Source organism: Rhincodon typus, chromosome 9, assembly GCF_021869965.1.
Source record: "Rhincodon typus isolate 14 chromosome 9, sRhiTyp1.1, whole genome shotgun sequence".
Lineage (NCBI taxonomy): Eukaryota > Metazoa > Chordata > Chondrichthyes > Orectolobiformes > Rhincodontidae > Rhincodon > Rhincodon typus.
In genome coordinates this window covers 20904900-20927987 of record NC_063340.1, presented here as the reverse complement: position 1 = coordinate 20927987, position 23088 = coordinate 20904900, and positions in this window count along the sequence as shown.

Here is a 23088-nt window from a genome sequence, read left to right as displayed (position 1 = left end):
AAACATCATAAATTATAAAGAAGTGGTTTATAATTTTCCTACAAACAAAAAAGAAACAAATCATTCCCCTCCATTGCCAGTCTCAAATGCATCCAAGTATTGCACCCTTAAGAAAGCATGGGTGACATTCTGCACTTGGTCTGCAATTGAATGAAGCTACAAAGTTTACTCTGGCACTTTTAATGTAGTGTAAACAAGACGATTGTTTCCAAGCAACCAGGGATTTCAGGATGGTGAATGCGCCCCAGGGTTATAGGAGATATGTTTGTGTGTGTGTTTGTCACAGGGGAGGTGGCTGTTGTAAATTGATGCAAAACACAGATCAGCAATGATATAAAATGAGGTCAGCTCATCTGCTTTGCACTTGCGTAACCATGATTACACATTCTTTATCATAAAAAGTGAATGTTCCTGTTGCTGGCAGATTTTTTTTCAGATCGGCAAAGTATGTAGAGTGGTGATGAACTGCTCCAGTAAAGAGCTTAAATTCAACAGTCCTATGACCCTTTGATCTTTTACTTATAAAATCTGTGTCTGATGCCACCTCTCTCACTATCACCTGAAAAGGAGCAAGACTCCAAACGCTTGTGTTTTCAAATAAACCTGTTGGACTGTGACCTGGTGGCATGTGATTTTTGACCTGAATTCAACAAAAGTAAATTTGTAAAAACAAACAAGTTCCCTTGATAGAGATAGTAAGAACTGCAGATGCTGGAGTCAGAGATAACACCGTGTGGAGCTGGAGGAACACAGCAGGCCAGGCAGCATCACAGGAGCAGGAAAGTTGACGTTTTGTGTCAGGACCCTTCTTCAGAAATGGGGGAGGGGGAAGGGAGCTCCGAAATAAATAGAGAGGAGGGGTGGGGCTGGAGAAGGTAGGTGGGATGGTGATCGGTGAGTGCAGGTAGACACGTGGGGATTGGTCAGTGAGGTGGGAGGAGCGGAGAGTTGGGAGAGAAGATGGACAGATTGTGTTAGGTCAAGGAGGCGGGGATGAGAGGAAGGGTTGGTCATGGGATGAGGCCCGGGATGGGGAGATTTTGAAACTAGTAAAGTACATATTGAGACCATTGGGTTGTAGACTCCCAAGGTGGAAAATGAGGTGCTGCTCCTCCAGTTTCCAGGTGGCGTCATTGTGACACTGGAGGCGGCCCAGGATGGACATGTCACCCAGAGAGTGGGAGGGGCTGGTGAAATGGTTTGCCACCGGAAGGTGTTGTCGTTTGCTGCGAACAGAGCGCAGGTGCTCTACAAAGTGGTCTCTGAGCCTCCGCTTGGTCTCACTGATGTAGAGGAGACCACATCAGGAGCAGCGGATACAATAGACCACATTGATGGATGTACAGGTGAACCTCTGTCTGATGTGAAAGGTTTGTTTTGTGCCTTGGATGGAGGTGATGGGGTAGGTGTAGGGGCAGGTGTAGCACTTCCTGTGGTTGCAGGGAAAGGTGCCGGGTGTGGTGGGGCTAGTGAGAAGTGTGGACCAGATGAGGGAGTCGCGGAGAGAGCGGTCCCTACGGAAGGCAGATAGGGGTGGGGAGGGAAATGTATCTTTGGTTATGGGGTCGTATTGTAGGTGGCGATACGTTGGATAGGGAGGTTAATGGGGTGATATGTGAGGACAAAGGGGATTCTGTCTTTGCTTTTATTGGCGGGGAGGGGATGTGAGGGCAGAGGTGCGGGAAATGCAAGAGATGCAGTCGAGAGCATTTTCGAATACCAAAAGGGGGAAGTTGTGGTCCTTGAAATAAGAGGACATCTGGGATATTCGGGAGTGGAACACTCCATCTTGGGAGCAGACGCGGCGGAGGCGGAGGAATTGGGAATAGGGGATCACATTCTTCCAGGAAGGTGGGTGAGGGGAGGTGTAGTCTAGGTAGCTGTGGGAGTCAGTGGGTTTGAAATAGATGTCGGTTTCGAGGTGGTCACCAGAAATGGAGACAGAGAGGCCCAGGAAGGAGAAGGAGGTATCAGAGATGGTCCACGTGAACTTGAGGTTGGAGTAAAAGGTGTTAGTAAAGTTGATGAACTGTATCTTGATAACACTGTTCACCAAGACTGCGGGAATAATGATAGCTCATAGTTTTAGATAAAATGTATTCATCATATCTAAAACTAATGCCTCTCTCAGTCTTTTGGTCTTTTTAAAAGATCTTCTTGTGTTAATGTGTGCCTTTCAGAACCTCCAGAACGTTCCAGTGTGCTTGACAGCCACTGAAGTACTTTTCAAGTGCAGTCACTGTTTATAATGCAGGGACTACAGCAGACAATGTGTGCACAATGACCTCCCACAACACCAGTGTGATAGATAATGATCAGATAATCATTTTTTTTTGGTGTTGAGTAAGGGATAAACGTTGGCTAGAGCACTAGAGTCAGGGAGTCATAGAGCTGTGCAGCATGGAAATAGACCCTATGGTCCAACTCATCCAAGCTGACCAGATACCCTAAATTAATATAGCCCCATTTGCTAGCATTTGGCCCATATCCCTCTACCCTTCCTATTCATATACCCATCCAGATGCCTTTTAAATGTTGTAATTGTACCAGCCTCCACCACTTCCTCCAGCAACTCATTCCATACGCACACCACTCTCTGCATGAAAAAGTTGCCCCTCAGTTCCCTTTCAATTATTTCCCCTCTCACCTTAAACTTCGCCATCCTGGGGAAAAGACCTTGTCTATTTACCCTATCCATGCCCCTCATGATCTTATAAACCTCCATAAGGTCACCCGTCAGCCTCCAATGCTCCAGGGAAAATAATCCCAGCCTATTTAGCCGCTCCCTATAGCTCAAACACTCCAACCCTGGCAACATCCCTGTAAATGTTTACTGAACCCTTTCAAGTTTCACAACATCCTTCCTATAGCAGGGACTAGATGTAACTCTCACCTCATCTTTGCAATAGTGCCTTGGGATCTTGTATATCCTCCAGAGACCTCCGTTTAATATCCCATCCGAAAAAATAGCACCTCTAATGGTGCAGCACTCCTCATGTTTTCTTCAATGCTGGTTAAGTTTTCTTTCCCTCCTTTTTAAGATTTATTTTATTTTGTGTTCATCTAATTGTTGAACACGCGTTTGTATCTTTGGTATGCCACAGGATATTGGGACATGGGCTTATTCTCAGGATGTGTTACAGAATGGTCACAACCAGAGTTTGTAGTCAATATTATTGAGTTTCCATTGGTGTCAGTTTACAAGCAGCAATTTATTTATTTTTGATTTTATATATTGGTCAGACCTCTCTTGCTGTCCATTTTCAATTTTTTGTTTTTTCTCACTAGTGCCAGTTTAGATCGCAATTAGACCTACCAGAATTACTGAACTTGTCCCTGTTTGGAATAAAATCCAAGCATGCACTGCCTTGGTGAACCGTTAAGTCCCAGTTTCCATTTCCATTATAGGGGAACAGCCTGCTTCTTACAATGGTGTCAGTGAATTCTCGCCAACATAGCCTTGGGATCAGTAGGTTTTAATGGAATGTAACAGTGACTTGTCCTGGACTGCAAAAAAATGCTAAGTTTGGTTCAAAGCATCCCTGGAGGTTTTATCACATGACCAGCCCAATCAAAGCCATTTTTGCTATCTCTTTATATTAAATAATTTAAATGTTCTAAATGTTCTTTAGTTCTGATGTCATATTGCAGTCAATGTTAACTTTGTTTTGCTCTCCATAATTAACCCACGGAGTTTCTCCACCACTTTATTTTTATTTCAGATTTCCAGCATCTGCAGCATTTTGCTTTTAATTTTATAAAATGTGTAAATTTTTATAAAATTTTGCACTTTCCCTTATTGCTGCTTGAACTCAGCACAGAGTAGGGTTGTTCTAAATAAGACTGTGATAAGGAGAATTATTTTTCTCTCCGAAGATAGTGAATATTTGGAACTCACTTGCTTAGAGAGCGGTGGAAGTGAGGCTATTGAATATTTTTAAGGCAAAGGTAGGTTGACTCCACATTAGTTAGGAATCTAAAGTTATCAGGGTAGGCAGAGCGTGGGTTGAGGCCACAATAAGATCAGCCATGATCTTGTTGAATGGAGGAATAGGCCAGAGAGGCTGAATAGCCTACTCCTGATCCTAATTCAAATATATTGATATGTTCATTGAGAGCTAAGCCTTGACCAAGTATGCCCCAGTAATTCTTTATATTGTGAAGAGCTACGTATCTTATTTAGAATGGTATTGAGCTACTCAGTTCTAAAAGTGCCAGCTTGAATCCCTGTTTAGGGAATGCGTTGGCACATAGTAGAGTCAAAAAAGTTTAAAAAAAAAAGTAATCATTTGAGAGAAATAACTGGATGTAGAATCATAGATCCCTACAATGTGGATGTAGGCCATTTGACCCATCGAGTCCACACTGACCCTCTGAAGAGCATCCCACCAAGACCTGACCCCTACCCTATCCCTGTAACCCTGCATTTCGCATGGCTAATCCACCTAATATACACATCCCTGAACACCACAAGCAATTTAGCATGGCCAATCCACCTAACCTGCACATCTTTGGCCTGTGGGAGGAAACCCACGCAGACACGGGGAGAATGTGCAAACTCTGCACGGGCAATCGGTCAAGGGGGGAATTGAACCCAGGTCACTGAGGCCACCCAGATGTGACAAGGTTAGGATGTTCAGATCTCTTTGGACAGATGTATTATAATAGGCCAAATGGTTGCCTTTATCCCTGCATGCATTTTGATTTATTTTTTCATGGGTTGTGCTTTATGGGCGGCAAGGCCAGCATTTGTTGCCAAACTGCCCTTGAACAAAGTGGACATACTGGGTCATTTCAGAGGGTAAGTAAGAATCAGTCAATCACATTGCTGTGGATCTGTAGTAACATGTAAGCCAGACTACATAAGGATGGTGGATTTCCTTCCCTAAACAGGCATTAGTGAGCCAGATAGATATTTGCAATAAAGAATTATAGTTTCATGGGCATCATTACTGAGATTAGTACCGATTTATTAATTGAATCCGAATTCCACCATTTGGGATTTGAACTCATGTCTCCACAGTATTTGCTGTGGCCACTGGGTTACTAACCTAAAGACATTACCATGACACCACAATTTCCTTATGTGAATAATTTAAAATAATGTATAATAGAAGTTCAGGCCCTAAACGCTGAAAATCTGTCCTTAAACCTCCTTGCTTTTACATTAAGATGTTCCTTAAAATGATTCATTGGTTCATTATCAAATGTTTCCTAGTATTTGCTCCTCTGAAGTGCCGTAGGATGCTTTACATAACCATGACATAAAGAGAAATTGTCATCTCAGCCAGCATGAATCTTGCAATTAGATTGTATGTACCAGGTTAGGTCTAGGAAATATAAGTCAAGGTTTCATTCCTCAAATGACTAGAGTGTGTTTGCTTTAATGTAGGCTGAAAATAAAATTGGGTTTGCTGAACATTGTGAACAAGTAATACTCACTGTCTGAGGCCATGCAGAATATGGATAGGAAAGTTTGAGTTGGGATATGGGCCAAACGCAGGTAAGTGGGATTAGTTCAGTTTGGGAAAACTAATCGGCATGGACGAGTTGGGCCGAACTGTCTGTTTCTATGTTGTATGACTGTATGGTTGTTAGGGTAGTGTGCTGCTGTATACAAAAGTATACGAACATAGGAACAAGAGTAGGTCATTCAGCCTGCTTTAACATGAGCATGACTGATTGAACATTTCATTGCCTTTTACCTACATAACCCCTTAACCCTTTAAGCCAATTGCAATCAGAAACCTATCAATTTCTACCTTAAAGGCATTCAAAGTCTGTGCCTCAAATATAAAACATTCACAATCACCTGAGTAAAAAAAATTCTCCTTTTCTCAGTCTTAAATGGCATACACCATCTTTTTAAATTGTGCCCTGTGGTTCTATACTCCCCAAATGGAAAATCGTCTTCCCTGAATCTGTCCTGTCTATCCCTTTAAATATATTGTAGATTTCAGTGAGATTACTTCTTCTTCTTTGAAACTCTAGAGAATATAAGCCCAATTTGTCCCATCTCTCTTCATAGGATAGTCCTGCCTTCCCGGAACAAGTTTGGTGAACCGCTGTTGCACGCTGTCTAGAACAATAATATCTTCCCTAAGGTTAGGAGATCAAAACCACACAAAGTGCTCCAGGTGCAGTCAAACCAACCTTCAATATAATTGAAGCAAGACCTCATTACTCCTGTACTCATATTTAGTAATAAATCCTAAAATTCCATTTGCTTTTTTAATAGCTTGCTGCACCTACATGTTAGCTTCAGTGGTTTATTGACAAGGACACCCAGGTACCTTTGTACATTTACGTTTTCTAACTGTATACCATTTGAGAAATGCTTTGCACACCTGTATCTCCTATTAAACTGGATAAGTTTTTTTTCCATATTACATTCCATCAACCATGCTTTTGTCCACTCATTAAGCCTGTCCAAATCCACACGAAGCCGCTTTGCATCCTTCTCGAAGCATACATTCCTGCTTAGCTTTATACAGGATCCCCACAGTATGGAAACAGGCCATTCAGTCCATCGAGTCCACACTGACCCTCCAACAAGCAACCTATCCAGAACCATGCCCCACCCTATCCCTGTAACCCTGCATTTCCCATGGCCAATTCACCTAACCTGCACATCTTCGCACTGTAGGAGGAAACCAGAACATGCAGAAGAAACCCTCGCAGACATGGGGAGAATGTGCAAACTCCAGACAGTCAACCAATGCTGGAAACAGACCTGGGTTTCTGGCACTGTTAGGCAGCAGTGTTAACCACTGAGCTACTGTGCCACCCATATATGATCTGCAAATTTGTAAATATTACATTTGGTCACCACACGCACATCATTGATTCATTTTGTGAACAGCTGGCACCCAAGTACTGATCCTACAGTACCACAATAGGCACAGTCTGCCCTCATGAAAAAGACTCATTTATTCCCAAACTCTGTTTTCTGTCTGTTTGCCAATCCGAAATCTATACGAGTACATTACCACCTATCCCAATGCTTTAACCTTTCTAACCAGCTTCCTTTGGGAGACTTTATCAAAAGTCATCTGAAAATTCAAGTAAACAGCACCCATTAACTCCCTTTTTATCAACTTTGTTAGTAACATCCTCAAAAAAAGCTCCACATAATTCATCAAATGTTATTTCCCAGGCACAAATCCACGCTGACTATACCCAACCAGATCACAATCAATCAGGTATCAATAATCCCATCCTTTATAATAGTTTCGAGCATTTTCCCTTCTGCTGATGTAAGGCTAGCAGGTCTGCAGTTCCTTTCGTTTTCTCTTGCTCCCTTCTTAAGTAATAGGGTGACATTTCCTGGCTTCCAATTTGTAGGAATTAATCCAGAATCTGTACAATTTTGAAAGACGCATCGAATATCTCTACTGCCACCTCTTTTATCACTCGGTAACGTAGAAGATCGGTTCCTGGTGACTTACCAATTTTCAGCCCATTCATTTCTCCAGTAGAATTTTTTTACTAATTTCCTTCATCTCCTCATTTTCCCTGGTCACCTGGACCTCTGCTACTAGGAGGTTTCTTGTGTCTTCCTCAGTGAAATCAGAAATGAAGTAATCATACAGCTTCTCTGCTATTTCTCTATTCCTCATTATAAATTCTCCCCACGGTGCTTTTAATGGAATCATGTTTGTCTTAACTAAACATTTCCTCTTCACATTTCTAAAGAATTTTTTACAGTCCGTTTCTATGTTTTCTTGCTAGATTGCCTTCATGTTCTATTTTCCCATTCCTTATAGGTTTCTAGGTCCTCTTTTGCTGTATTCTGAAAATCTCCCAGCCTTCAGATTTATTTATGGCAACTTTAGAGGCCTTTTATTTTCATTTTATGCAACTCTTTTGTCAGCCATGGTTGACTGACATTTTTGAGTTTTTGCATCGTGAAGGAATATAGTTACTGTAAGCCATATAATACATTTTAAAGATTATCTATTTCCTATGTACTGTCATGTTGAGTGTATTTTCCTCAACCCAGCTCAACTAATCTGTGCCTCGTGCCCTCCTAATTTCCCTAATCCAAATTTAACATCCTTGCTTCTGAATGAACTACCTCACTTTCAAACATAATTTAAAATTCTATCATATTGTGGTTACTCATCTCTAAAGATTCCTTTACAACAAGATAGTTAATTGGCTCTTTTTCACTACATAATTCTAGATCTAAAATAACCTGTTCTCTAGTCAGCCCTCAACATACTCCTCTAGAAAACCATCCCTTAGACACTTCACAAACACATCCTCCACAGCTTCAGTGCTCAGTTAGTTTCCCCAGTCTATATGCAGATTGAAGTCAGCCATGGTAACTGTGTTGCCCATGCTATGTGTTTCTTTCATCTCCTGATTAATCCCATGCCTCACACTACTGTTGCTATTCAGTAGCCTAAAAATAACTAACCAATGTCTGCTGCATCTTGCTGCACCTTGGCTCCAATTAAACAGAATCTACACATTGTTCTTCAGACCTGAGATCTTCTGTTGTTAAGGTACTGATTTCTCCCCTTATTGTTAACGTAACTTAGTGTATTCCTTCTTGTCTGTTCTTCTTCAACATCAAATGTCTTTGAATATTCAGTCCCCAGTCATTGTGACCATTGCAGCCTGTTTCTGTAATGGCAGTTAGATCATACCTATTTACCTTTATTTGTGCTTTGAGATTATCAAATGCTGCATGTATTCAGGTAAAATGACCTTAACTTTATCTTTTTGACATCATTTACATTTGAAGCATACTTGATGCCTAACTTTGTTTCTCCCGTCATCTAGTCTCCCGAGAGGATTTTCTACTTCCGGTTACCAACTTTATTTCCTTCCAACTTTTCAGGTTTCTATCGCCCCTGACAAACTAGTTTTAGTACAGCCCAACAGCACCATGAATTCTCCCTGTGAGGATATTAACCCCAGTCCTGTTAAGATGTTACTTTTCCACCTTCTGTAGGTCTCATCTGCTCCAGAACTGGTCTCAATGCCTCAGAAATCTGATGCCCATAGCTATGCCAGTTCTCCAACATGTGTTCAATCAATGCTCCAGTTCTTATCCTCACTGGGATCAATCCTGTGAGTACTGCTCGAATTTTTAAAAAATTTCTTTCCTAACTCACTGAGATCTACTTTCAGGACCTCATCTCTCTTCCTACCCATGTCATTGGTACCAATGTGGACCATGATGTCTCACTGAACCTCTTCCCCCAAAGGGAGGTCCTGCAGTTGCTCTGTGATAGCCTTGATCTTGGCACTAAAGAAGCAACACACCATCCGCTAACAATGGAATCTCCTATTACTATTGTCCTTCCATTCTTCTTCCTCCCCCACTGTACAGTGGAGATACTTGTGGTGCCATGGACTTGCTCTAGCTGCACTTCCCTGAGGAACGATTGGCCTCACCAGTTTCCAAAATGGAATATCGAATAATAAGCATGATAAACTTAGGCAGGCAGTTCAGGGGTCCCTGGTTCTCCTAGACATCCCGAAGGCCGCTCATTTCCTCTCTGCCTACACTCTTCTAACCTGCTGTGTGACCATATACAGGTTAGTCACGTAATCCTTTGCCTTGACTCTAGCCATGACTCAAGTTCCAAATGTTGGAGTTCAAGCTGTCCAGCTGGTAAGTGTGAATGTGTTTTTCTGGGACATGTCGTATGTCCATGACTTCTCTCAAACTGCAAGATGTACACTTTTACTTGACCCAGCTGACCTGCCATCCTTAACTTTAAAAACTCATTGAATTGTTACTCATTTGTTACTCATTGAATAAGTGAAAAAACCTACATGTAAATCAAAAACCGAAAGAACTGTAGATGTTGGAAATCAGAAACAAAAACGGAAATTGCTGGAAAAGCTCAGCAGGTCTGGCAGCATCTGTGGAGAGAAATCATAATTAATATTTTGTATGTAAATTAACATGTAAATTAATTTTATTTCACTTATGTGAAGTTCATTTTCCCTCATGTTCCTTAAAATCATGGGCTAACACACAGAGGTGCAGAAGTAGGTCAATCAGTGAGATCATGGCTGATTTGATAATCTTCAACTCCACTTCCTGTCTTTTCCCATAATCTTTGATTCCCTTATTAATTGGTTTAGTTGGCCGGATGGCTGGTTTGTGATGCGGAGTGATGCCAACATCATGGATTCAATTCCCGCGCTGGCTGTGATTACCATGCAGGTTCCATCTTGTCAACATCATCCCTCACCTGAAACGTGTTGTCCCTGATGTTAAATTCATTACCAGTCATCTCTCTCTCTCTAATGAGAGAGCAGTCCTCTGGGACTATGCCAACTTTACTTTTACTGATTCAAAATCTGTCTATCTCACCCTTAAATATACTTAATAACCCAGCCTCAAAAGCCCTCTGTGGAGAAGAATTCCACAGATTCACAACCCTCTTTGCTGTGAGCCATGAACTATTTACTTAAACACCTGCCATTGATCCTCAACCATTTTTTGCTGACATACCCCTTTCCCAATCCACTACAGCCAGATCTGCCCTCATTACTTTATAATTATCCATATTTAAGTTTAGCACAGTTGTTTCTGACCCAAGTTCATCCCTCTCAAACCGAATTCTACATTCTACCATTTTATGGGATCTTTTTCACTAACATCATTTATTAAGCCTAAATCATTACACATCTCTAGATCCAAAATAGCCTGATTCTAGTTGGATCACAACATATTGTTCTAGGAAAGTGTCCCTAACATACTCCATGAATACCATCCCAATCTACATGAAGATGAAAATCACCCGTGATTAATGTATTCCTTTGTTACATACCCTCATTATCTCCTGGTTTATTCTCTGTACCACTGTATTGCTACTGTTTGGGTGCCTATAGATTACTCCTTTACCAGAGTCTTCTTTCCCCTTTTTATTTCCTGTCTCCACCCAAATGGATTCTAAATCTTCTGATGCAAGATCATTTCTTGCTATTTCATCCTCCACCACCATTTCCCTCCTGCTTATCCTTTTGAACAGTCACACACCCCTGAATATTTACTTCCTAGATTTAATCTCCTTGTAACTAAGTCCCTGTAATGGCAATAGATCATACTCATTAACTTATATTTGTGAAGTTAACTCATTTATTTTGTTGCAAGTGCTGCATGCATTCAAGTACAGAGTCAGCAATTTTGTCTTTTTACCATTATTTCTTCCCCTATTTGCTGATGTTTTTCTGTGTTTGTATCATCTGTCCCATCCTGTCCCTCTCCCGTTATCTTTTCCAAACAGCCACACTGCAATTCTGCCATATCCTCTTGCTTTGCATTCCCCTGTCCCAATTTCCCTCCCTCTAATTAGCCTAAAGTCCTCCCTACAAAACTAATTATTTGATTTCCCAAAATATTTCCCAACTGGTCCCAACATAGTTGGTGTGAAGCCCATCCCAGTGGAACAGCTCCCTTTTATCCCAATACTGGTGCCAGTGGCCTGTGAACTGAAAGCCATTCCACCCACATCAATCTTTGACCCATGCATTTAGTTCCTTGACTTTATTTACTCAATGCCAGTTTGCCCATGGCTCAGGTAGTAATCCAGAGATTATTACCACGGAGTTTTGCTTTCTAATTTAGCTCCTGACTGTTCAAAATCTTTCATCAAAACCTCCTTTCTAGTCCTACCAATGTTGTTGGTACCAATGTAGATGACAACTACTGGAACCTTCCACTCCCTCTCCATGTTTTCCTTCGATCCTAAGGAGATGTTCTTAACTTTAGAAATCCAAGTAGCTACTTCAAGGATATCCCAACATAAACCAAGTTCTCTGGGAGACAATGTGGGGGATAGGGAGGAGTAATAGTTGAGGGGCAGGGAGGCCAGACATTGGCCTGGTGCAGATAACCCCAAATTATTCCGTCTAACCAGAGGTAAGCAAGACATTGCTGTCGTTATGTACTGAACCAGTGATCTAAGCTCATGAACCAGTAAATCATGAGATCAAATTCCACTGTCTTTGATGGTTTGACAATTGGAATTTAGTTTATTAAAGTAAAAGCTGGTGTGTTGTTCTGAAAAAAAAACTATAATCATTTAAGGAAGAAAATTTGCTGTCTTTACCTGTTCTAGCCTGATTCCAATCTCACATGAATGTGGTTGACCCAGTACTTTTGCCAGTAGCTCTGTAACAAAGAAACAGCACTCCATGAAGAATGTCCACCACCATTTTCTCAGATAACTCAGGGGTGGGCAATAATGCCAGCCTTGCCAGAAATGCCACATCTCGAATGAACTGAAAGAGCAATGCAAGGAGGGGGTTAAGAGGAAGAAAATATCAACAAGTCATGCAACAAGTGAATGAAAGCTCAAGCATGTGGCAATCTGATAAAGTTGAGTTAATCTTGTCTTACACCCAAGCTTCTCTTATCAAATTAACATGAGCGATCCAAATGTTTGTGGGAGCGTTGTCTGTTGCAAGTGCAGGAATGGTGCCAAGGGGTTCAATAGTTAGCATTCTGTTCACATATGGAATTCAACACCCCTAGGCCACCTGGGACCTCCTTAAGAGACTACATTCTAGGAATCACTCTTCCTTGTGGCGGAACACTTGGAAAGGCCTCTGTTCTGTGGAAATAATCTGTGATCACTCAGCCGGCACAGACACAGGCAGCCTTTGTGTCGCCAAGTAAAATGCAGCACTCAGACTCAAAACAGAGACAGGCACTGACTAGATACTCTGTGAACACTAACCTACACACATACAGAGTATGGCTGGATGAATTTCCAGAGTACGGAAACTTGTAACCATATCACCGCAACACCCAGTTTTAGAGGTAGCAACTGCAGATGCTGGAGTCAGAGACAACACAGTGTGGAGCTGGAGGAACACAGCAGGCCAGAGCATCAGAGGAGCAGGAAAGTCAACTCTGATGCTGCCTGGCCTGTTGTGTTCCTCCAGCTCCACACTGTGTTGTGTCTAACACCCATTTTTATTTTGTTTGATCAGGATGTTGTTTTTAAAAAATGCATTATTGAATGAATTATATTAAGCTTCAAACTGTGCCCCTGCTCTACAAAGCCTTGTCCTGACTAGTCAATATTTTACGGATTGGCAGTTAAGGATTGACAGATATTGCTCTCAGTACTGCAGCAATGTGGCTATTCTCATGTGAAACTAGAAAGTAGCTTACCCAAGCTTGCAGTCATCACAATTACCCTGAAATTAAAGCTGATGCCTTTAGGATTTGCAGCATAAAATATCACATGACCTAGTGTTGGAGAAGAGCAAGGCAGTTGTCCCCAGTATTGATCCCTGATCATTTTGTCATCTATTATAAATATTAACTTTTGCTAACAGATCTTTTCATGACCATATTCACAGATTTGACATCGGGTTAAGCCAAGAAAATTGTTGTCAAGTAAAATATACTGATCCCACTCTGAACCTCAGTGTCACGTGTAGCTACCAGGCAATCCAGTTAATGACTACAGAAAAATATCTAAAATAAACTCCTCATGCTACAAGAAGAAAGTCTTGTGCTCATCTCCATTCATAATCTAAGAGCGTCCTAAAGTGTTTTAACCAAAGAAGTGGAAAAATGGCCAGTTTGCATACAGCAAGTTCCCACTTAGAGCATTAAGATAATGACTGGATAACTCCACATTTAGTGCATTGGTTGATGTATAAATGTTGGCCAGGGGTCACCATAAAGAACTTCCATGATCTTAAGAACATAGAACATACAGCACAGGAACAGACCCTTTGGCCCACCGTGTCTGTGCTGATCATGATGCCATTCTAAAATAATCCCATTAGCCTGTACATTGTCTATATCCCTCTATTCCCTGCCTGTTTATCTGTCTGTCTAAATGCCTCTTAAACTTTGTTAACATATTTGCTTCTATGATCTTCCCTGGCTGATTTCCAGGAACCTATAACAGTCTATGTAAAAAGCTTTCCTCACACATCTCCTATAAACTTTTCACCTCTCACCTTAAACCTATGACCCCAGTAATTGACATTTTCACACAGGGGAAAGACTCTGACTATCCATCCTATCCATGCCTCTCATAATTCCATACACCTCCACTAGGTTGCCCCTTAGCCTCCGATGCTCCAATGAAAACAATCTTAGTCTGTCCACCCTCTCCTTATAGCTAATACACTCCAATCCAGGCAACACTTCCACTGCACCCTCTCCAAAGCCTTCATTTCCCTCCTGTGGTATGGCAGCCAGAACTGCACGCAATACTCCAAATGTGGCCCAAACAAAGTCCTATAGCTGCAACATGACCTGCCAATTTTTATACTGCCACATGCCCCCTATCTACCTGCGTTCCCACTTTCAGGGAGTTATGGACCTCTTCTAGGAAAAGTGAGATCCTTGCAGCCACCTTAAAGGGCAGAAAGGGCCTACAGTTACAGTCTCACCCCAAAGGAGGCAGCTCTGACAAAGCAGCGTCCCTCAGTTCAAAGGAGAATCTGCAGGTAGAAAGAGCAAAAGTTCCTTTTTCAGGAACAACATATTCTGGAAACCTGGCCTAAAAGCCACGCAGTCATAGAACAGCATGAGCATTCTTCAATGAACTGTGGCAGCAGAGAGCAACAAGACAAAAGGATAAAAATGAGGGATAAAATGAAAGCCAGGCCAAACAGCTGTCAGACAGCAGGAAATTATTCCAACCGAGAGAAAGACTTTGATGGTGCCCGAGAATAGTTCCAACATCTTGTACTTATTTTCTGAAATAAAGTAAACAATCTTTGAAGTCCTAATTTGATCTTGTTCGGTTGACACACAGGACTTGTGATAAAGTAAGGTGAAGGCCCTCCGGTAAAAAAAATGGTGCTGTTTTCACTCAGACACTTTTTTGTACTTTGACCTCTCACTTTTGTTTCCAAGTTCCACAAGCTGTCAACGTGCGCCAGAGAGGGTAAATATCATGAAAAAATGTTACAGTTTAAAAGCTACCGGGACTAAGAACTGTACCCTGCAAACTCATAAGTCTCATTCACCGGGTGGCATGGTGGCTCTGTGGCTAGCACTGCTGCCTCACAGTGCCAGGGACCTGGGTTCGGTTCCAGCCTTAGGCAACTGTCTGTGTGAAGTTTGCATGTTCTCCCTGTGTTTGTGTGGGTTTCCTCCCACAGTCCAAAGTTATGCAGTTTAGGTGGATTGGCCATGCTAAATTGCCCCTAGTGTTCAGGGATGTGCAAGCTTGGTGGATTAGCCGTGGGAAATACAGGGATAGAATAGGGTAGGGGGTGAGCCTGGGTGAGAGGGTCTGTATAGACCTGATGGGCCAAATGGCCTGCTTCCAGACTTTAGGGATTCTATGTTTCAGGGTTTTTGATTCTCCTGCTTGTTTGGTCCAAATGACTCCATCTTTCCTTCTGGAGGTATTTGTTTCCCTAAAAGCTGTTGGAGGTAACCAAGCCCTCACATAATCCTGCCAGGACAAGTGAGGTCCAGGCTTCATGGAGATTTGAGAGTCAACCATTCATGGAAAGTAAGGAGGCAGCTGACCAAATCACTGTGTGGTGACTGGAGGCTGGTAAATGCTGGGGTCAGGGGACAAAGTGAATAAATGTTCGGGTGATATCAGAGATGGTGCCCGGTCAAGAGTGCTTTCCCTGCAGGGCTGCACCTCTAGGCTTCATAAAGATTGAGTCAAAACCTGGCTTTCATTCTCATTGCACCCCTCACTGAATTGTCAGGGTGGGGGAGACAAGGGAGGTGAGTAACTAGGAAGGGGGTGGCTGAATAGCTGAGTGAAGTGAATGAGTGGAGAGGTGGGTGAGGTGGGGAGATGGTGAGATGGGTAGATCAGGGAGGTGGGTGCGATTGGCTGCTGAGGGAGGTGATGAGATGGGTAGCTGGGAGAGGTGGTGAGATGGGCAGCTGGGGAAGATGGGTGAGATGTGTATTTGAATCAGATTTGCAATTGGATTGGTTTGGGGTATTCAGGTCACATTAAGGTTGTGGTCAGGCCAGGAGCCATTTGAAACTGCTCAGGGCATGGGGCAATAGGATTAGGTCAGAGTTAGTCTGGTGGCTGGCTGTTTGTCAACGTGGACCAGCTGGAAGTCAGGATGGTATTTGGGGGTTCAGGACAGTATTGTTTTGGGGTTTGTTGTGTACTCACCCAGTTTGACTAGGTCTTCATCTTTCGAACTGGAAGCTACCCAAGCAAGGATGACAGATCTGTTTTGATTCCAACTTAGACACTGGGAGGCAGAGGATTTGCCCAGCTGAAGTTTAAGTCAGCAAATTCCACGTAGGTCTGTGCATCAGGACTTTCACAGGATCTTCAGTTGGTTGATCTGCTCTCTAGAGACCAGAAAATTTGACCCTCGAATATGGCTCCCATCTGAAAATCTGGCCTGGTTAAAGTTCCAAAATCAGATGGGCCTTGCTTTACTATCTCATACAAAAGTTGGATCCTCAGTGCAGCACTCCATCAGCACTGTACAGTGGTAAAATATAATAATATTTTGTATTATAGGCCAGCGGCCAGTCTTTGTGTCCCTGTGTATGTGGCATTCATTTTGTGAAGGCACATTACTACAATAATTAAGTGTTCCTGATTTGTGTCTGGTTATCACATATCATTGGTGTATTATACCAGAAAGCAACCTACAGCTTTCTAAATTCATTTGATGGAACAGATACAAAACAACATGGTACAAGGCAAAGAGTTTTCAAGAGGTTCATACAGGTCTAGTTGAAATAGCTGGGTAAATGAATGTTATTTCTGGGATATTGTTGAGCCAATCTTTCCAAAAAGCTTCAGGGCACGCAGGAAGGCAAAATGAAAGAGCTTGTATCACTTAACAGCATAGTTTATAACTGTCAGGAAAAGAGAGTCCCTTCAGCCCATTTGTAGAATGAAATTGTATTGGGGGCTTAACTCTTAAGGAAAAGTTTCACCAACATGGAAACATGGAAAGATTTACATTACAAGTGGGCCCGTATTCCCCTGGATTTAGAGGATTGAAATGATGTTTAAATTGATGGGGAATGTACTTAAAAATAGAGTTCTGCCATTTTGGAGGGAAATCAGGGAGCACTTTCCTGCAGTCAAGGTGAATTCCCTCCCACAAAAGGTTGGGAAAATTGGAACTTTTTGGACTGAAATTGATGAATTATTGTTAAGGTAAGTTTATTTCAGGATTAGGATCAAAACAGCTATGGTCTAGTTAAATGACAGAACAGGCTTGAAAAGCTGAATTACCTCCCCCAGTTCTCATATTTAATTAATTCACCTCAATAATCAGAGCTTTTTTTTTCAAAAACCTCACCAACATTTATTTTTCTACCCAGGCCCACCAACAGTTAACTTTGTGTTCTATAGGAAGCTCAACCTGTTTACTCCCTAACTGCAATGCTGCAAGCTTAAAGAGGAAACAAGGTGTAGAGCTGGATGAACACAGCAGGCCAAGCAGCATCAGAGGAGCAGGAAGGCTGACATTTCGGGCCTAGACCCTTCTTCAGAAATGGGGGAGGGGAAGGGGGTTCTGAAATAAATAGGGAGAGAGGGGGTGGGCGGATAGAAGATGGATAGAGGAGAAGATAGGTGGAGAGGAGACAGACAGGTCAAAGAGGCGGGGATGGAGCCGGTAAAGGTGAGTGTAGGTGGGGAGTTAGGGAGGAAATAGGTCAGTCAGGGAGGACGGACAGCTCAAGGGGGCGGGATGAGGTTAGTAGGTAGGAGATGGGGGTGGGGCTTGAGGTGGGAGGAGGGGATAGGTGGGAGGAAGGACAGGTTAGGGAGGCAGGGACGAGCTGGGCTGGTTTTGGGATGCAGTAGGGGGAGGGGAGATTTTGAAGCTTGAGAAGTCCACATTGATACCATTGGGCTGCAGGGTTCCCAAGCGGAATATGAGTTGCTGTTCCTGCAACCTTCGGGTGGCATCGTTGTGGCACTGCAGGAGGCCCAGGATGGACATGTCATTTGAGGAATGGGAGGGGGAGTTGAAATGGTTCGCGACTGGGACTCCTTAGCCTGCTGTGTTCATCCAGCTCTACACCTTGTTATCTCAGATTCTCCAGCATCTGCAGTTCCTACTATCTCTGAAACAAGCTTAAAGAGGAAGCCTAGTTATGTTAATTTTATATACAACACGTAACTCTGCATTTTTAAGTCTACTTAAATAATAGGTTGTATTTAATTATCTAATGGAGGGTTAATAACTGGGTGGGATAAATGAGTCCGTGAAATTATGAGCATGAAAGTGGGAGCAAATCTTTTGACAATCTAACAAGTGATGATATCTATCTATTTTAATCCAGTTGTTTGATATTGACAGACACAGTGGATTATACTGTTAGAAATTGTAGATATTTCAGTTATGCATTAATCCAAATAGCGACAACTACAGGATTTGGGTGTCAACCATGGCTCAGTTAGAAGAACTCTCACCTCAGAGAAATGCTTCAAGTCTACTTTACACGTAATCTGGGCTAACTCGCCAGTGAATAACACTGACAGAGTGTTGCCCAGTCATTTCTCAGATAGGACATTAAACTCAGGCTCTATCTAAAACAAGCCGTGGCATTACTGTGGAGAAGATGGGCTGTTCTCTTCATATCCTGGATAATATTTTACCTTCTATTGACATGTAAACAAAGTAATCTGGTCATTATCACAGGGTAGGAGTTTGTGAGCAAATGGGCTGCTTTATTTCACAATAAAATGATTACCCTTCAGAAGTAATTAATTGACTGTCAAATGCTTTGGCAAATGCTGAGACTCTAGAAGGCATAACACACTGTCTGGAAATCTATTGTTTAGAAATATTAGTTGTCCAGAATTTTTTAACACAGACCTAAGCAACTCATGGCATCATTTGAAACAATACTTTGGGTACAGAATATGTAAGGTAAAATATTTAGATAAATCAAAAAAACTTTTGTTACAGCTACATAACATTTAATGCTGTTATGCTTCAGATAAATACTTGTATCCATAATTATTTCTGGTCCACAAGTTTTCTGGTTCATATACTTGTGGTTAGATATTCTTATATTATTCTACAATCCAGAAAAATCTCAGATTCAGAAATGACTTGTCTGAAGCATTCCTCTGTAGAGGTTGCTGTCTACAAATACAAGTTCTGTACACTGAATTGAAAGAGGGCACTGTCCCCTTGACTTTGCTGTGATGTGGTACAAAGTGTGCTAACTCACTCCCTTCCTGTACAGTAAATGTGTAATATCCTTAAAGCCATGACTAAATTCCACTGCAATAATGACAGTATGCCATTGATGTTAAAGAAATAGTTTCTGTCTCTTAGTACATAGTTATTCCTGCGCTGTATTGTTCTATGATTCTATTCAGTACTGACTGAAAATCTTGTCTTTCAGGCATCCCAGATTTAGGTATTTTTTTAAAACACATTTACAGTCTTCTCAGTCTTCCAGTCATCTGGAACTTCCTTTAATATATTTGGTAAATTATTGCCATCCGTGAGCTGGCAGATTGGTGTCTCCTTGTTTTGAATTACAATCAACTTTTCAGATGGATTGCACATTTATGCAGAGTTGGAGGTGAGGAGATAACTGTGTTGCAGTTATAGGGCTCTCAAAGGAATAATAGGCTTTTAAGTGATGGAAGTATTCCCTTGCCTAGGGAACTATGCAACAGATATAGGAGTGACACATGGATTCCTGTCTCAAATGAGGATGCCTTCATTTACAACCTTGTTAAATGCTATGCACCAATAGCTATAATGACTGCTTTGAAAATTAAACGTAATTACTACAGTTGTACACTCTGTTTGACACAGTTCATCACACATCAGTCAGCTACGTTTGAGGGTCATTGAATTCTGCAGCTACCAAATACAAAAGTCTTACAATACTGAAGTAGGCGTTATGGGCTGATTTCTCATTGAGGCATGTCATTTCCTTTCTCGTGTGCAACAGTTCACAGATATTACGAGATATCTACCTACCTCACGTTAAATGGCCATGTGGCCAGATCAATGTTACTGGCCATTCTTTGGATCATTCAGCCAGCCTTCATCTTCAGTCTTTCACAGTTGTATTACTGAACAGTTTGTTCTTCTTTACCTGTAGGTCCACAATATTGATCTTGTTCCTTGAACATGATGAGTGTTATCCTAACAGTCTTACCTTTCAAGTTCTCAGTGACAGGATAAGGTTGGCAGGCAGGCAGACTTAACGGTTAGCACTGCTGCCTCACAGCACCAGAGACCCAGGTTTGATTCCACCCTCAGATGACCTTCTGTGTGGAGTTTGCACATTCTCCCTGTGTCTGTGTGGGTTTCCTCCAGGTGGTCTGGTTTCCTCCCTTGTTCAAAGATATGCAGGTTAGATCGATTGGCCATGCTAAATTGTCTATAGAATTCAGGGATGTGCAGGCTAGGTGGATTAGCCATTGGAAATGCAGCATTATAGGGTGAGGGGTGTCTGAGAGGGATGCTCCTTGGAGGGTCAAATCTCCATAGGTCTAGTGGGAAAGCAATTGAGGTAATGAAAAGAGCAATTTTTAATCACAAGTTCCTTTTTTTCCCAACAGCATACAGCTTCTACACTGTGTCATCACCTCGCCAGGGTCACAGTGAGAGCACTGTGGGAAGTGCTTCTTGATTGACCTTGACCAGATCTGGAAGACTTTTGTCAGTTACACTGAAGAGCTCCAGCTTTGGCCAAGTTAAGAGGCTGCTGATCAAATAACTTCTTCTGTCAGATCTCTGACTCCTCTCACAACCTTCTTGGAAGTCACTTAAATTACTTTGATCCACCAGGCTGCAAATGCATAAACACATGTTTATATATGTGTGTGCAAGTATGTTGGGAAAGGGCTCGGCCATTCAGCCCCTCAAACTCTTCTGCCGTCGAGTTAGATCATGGATGATTTATTCCTTACCTTCATCTGCCCACCATAATAAATGGGGTGATATGGTGGCTCAGTGGTTAGCACTGCTGCCTCATAGCCCCAAGGGCCCAGGTTCAATTCCACTGTTAGGTGACTGTCTGTGTAGAGTTTGCACATTCTCCCCATGTCTGTGCAAGACCCCTCTGGGTGCTTCAGTTTCCTCTGACAGTCCATAGTGTCTAAGGATGTGCAGGCTAGGTGGATTGGCCATGGTAAATACAGGGTTAGGGTGGGTCTGGGTGGGATCTCTTCAGAGGGTGGGTGTGGACTTAACAGGCTGAATGGCCTGCTTCAACACTGTAGGGATTCTATGACATAAAACAGATTCATATAATGTAATAAATTGTACATATGTGTTTGTTTAAGCATTTTAAAGCTTTAAAATATTTGGATGTGCATTATTGGAATGTGTATTATGCGACACCAAGTGCTGTTTCCTGAGGCAGTTTTCTGTTGAGCAATTAAGGTTTCAGTATATTTTCCTTTTGTGCACTGGAATATTTTTATTACCAAGTTAATGATATTATGATACTCTGAGACCGATGGGGTTGCAGTGCAGGTATCACATCTCAGACTTTTTGTATAGTGAAGTCATCAACATGCTCATAAAGATTTTAAAAATAAAATACTACAAATGCTGGAAATGTGAAAGAAAGAAGCTGAGAAAAGTATTGGGGCTGAGCACCATCTATGGAGAGAAACAGAGTTATTGTTTCAGGTCAAAGATCCTTCATCAGGGCTTTGCCTCAATTGGGATACAGGAGGTTGCTTTTGTGCAGCACCTCAGCATACAGTTTGGGAGGATGAATGGGAGAGGACATGTAAATTTTCCCAAGGAGTGAGCAAGGAACTGGAGTCCTCTAAGTGCATAGATATTTTCTCCATGAGAGAGGCACAATTGGTTATGTATAATTTGAGGGTGAAGTCGTAGAAGGTGTCATCAATGATGCTATCAAACAGCAACTTGCTCACTGATTGATTGATTTATTGTTGTCACGTACCGAGATAAAGTGAAAAGTGTTGTTTTGCGTGCTATACAGGCAGATTGTACCATATAAAGTAGCAGAACAGAGTGCAGAATATGGTGTTACAGCCGCAGAGAAGGTGCAGAGAGAGAAAGATCAAAATTAACATTAGAGAGGTCTGTTCCAAAAATCTGATAACAGCAGGGAAGAAGCTGTTCTTGAATCTTTTGGTACATCTATTCAAAATTTTATATCTTCTGCCTGACAGAAGAGGATGGAAGAGAGTATAACTGGGGTGCGAGGGGTCTTTGATTAGGTTGGTTGCTTTCCTGAGGCAGTGGGAAGTATAGGTGGAGTCACTGGATAGAAGGCTGGTTTGCATGATGGACTGGGCTGTGTTCACAACTCTCTGTTTTTCTTGCAGTCTTGGGAAGAGCAGTTGCCATACCATGCTGTGATGTATCCAGATTGAATGCCTCCTATAGTACATCAATAAAAATCGCTAAGAATCCTTGTGGACATGCGGAATTTCCTTAGTCTCCTGAGGAAGTAGAGACGTTGTTCTCCTTTCTCAACCCTTGCATTGACATAGACGGACCAGGAGAGATTGTTAATGATCATCCTTCCCAGGAACTTGACACTCCCAAACATCTTCACCTCAGCACCATTGATGCAGACAGGGTTATGCCCTCCACTCTGCGTCCTGAAGTCAACGACTAGCTCCTTCATTTTGCTGACATTGATGGAGAGATTGTTGTCCTTACACCATACGACTAAGCACGCAATCTGTTTTTGTATGCTGTCTCATCATTGTTTGAGATCTGACCTACAACGGTAGTGTCGTCAGCAAACTTGTAAATGGAGTTGGGGCAGAATTTGGCCACACAGTTGTGAGTGTATAAGGGGTGTAGTAGAGGGCTGAGTATGCAGCCTTGCGGGATTATGTTGGAGGAGGTATTGTCACCTATTCTTCCTGATTATGGTCTATGGGTCAGAAAGTCGAGATTCCAGTTTCAGCGGAGGGAGCCGAGACCTAGGTCTTGGAGTTTAAAGTTGAGTATGTTTGGAATTATGGTTTTGAAGGTGGAACTGTAGTCAATAAGAAGGGGTCTGATGGACCTGTTACACCAGTAGGCGCATTGAAAAGGATCAAGGCAATTTGGGAGGCTGGAGTTGATGTGAGTCATGACCAACCTCTTGAAGTACTTCATAATTGTGGATATCAGAGCCACCGGGTGGTAATCATTGAGGCACACTGTATG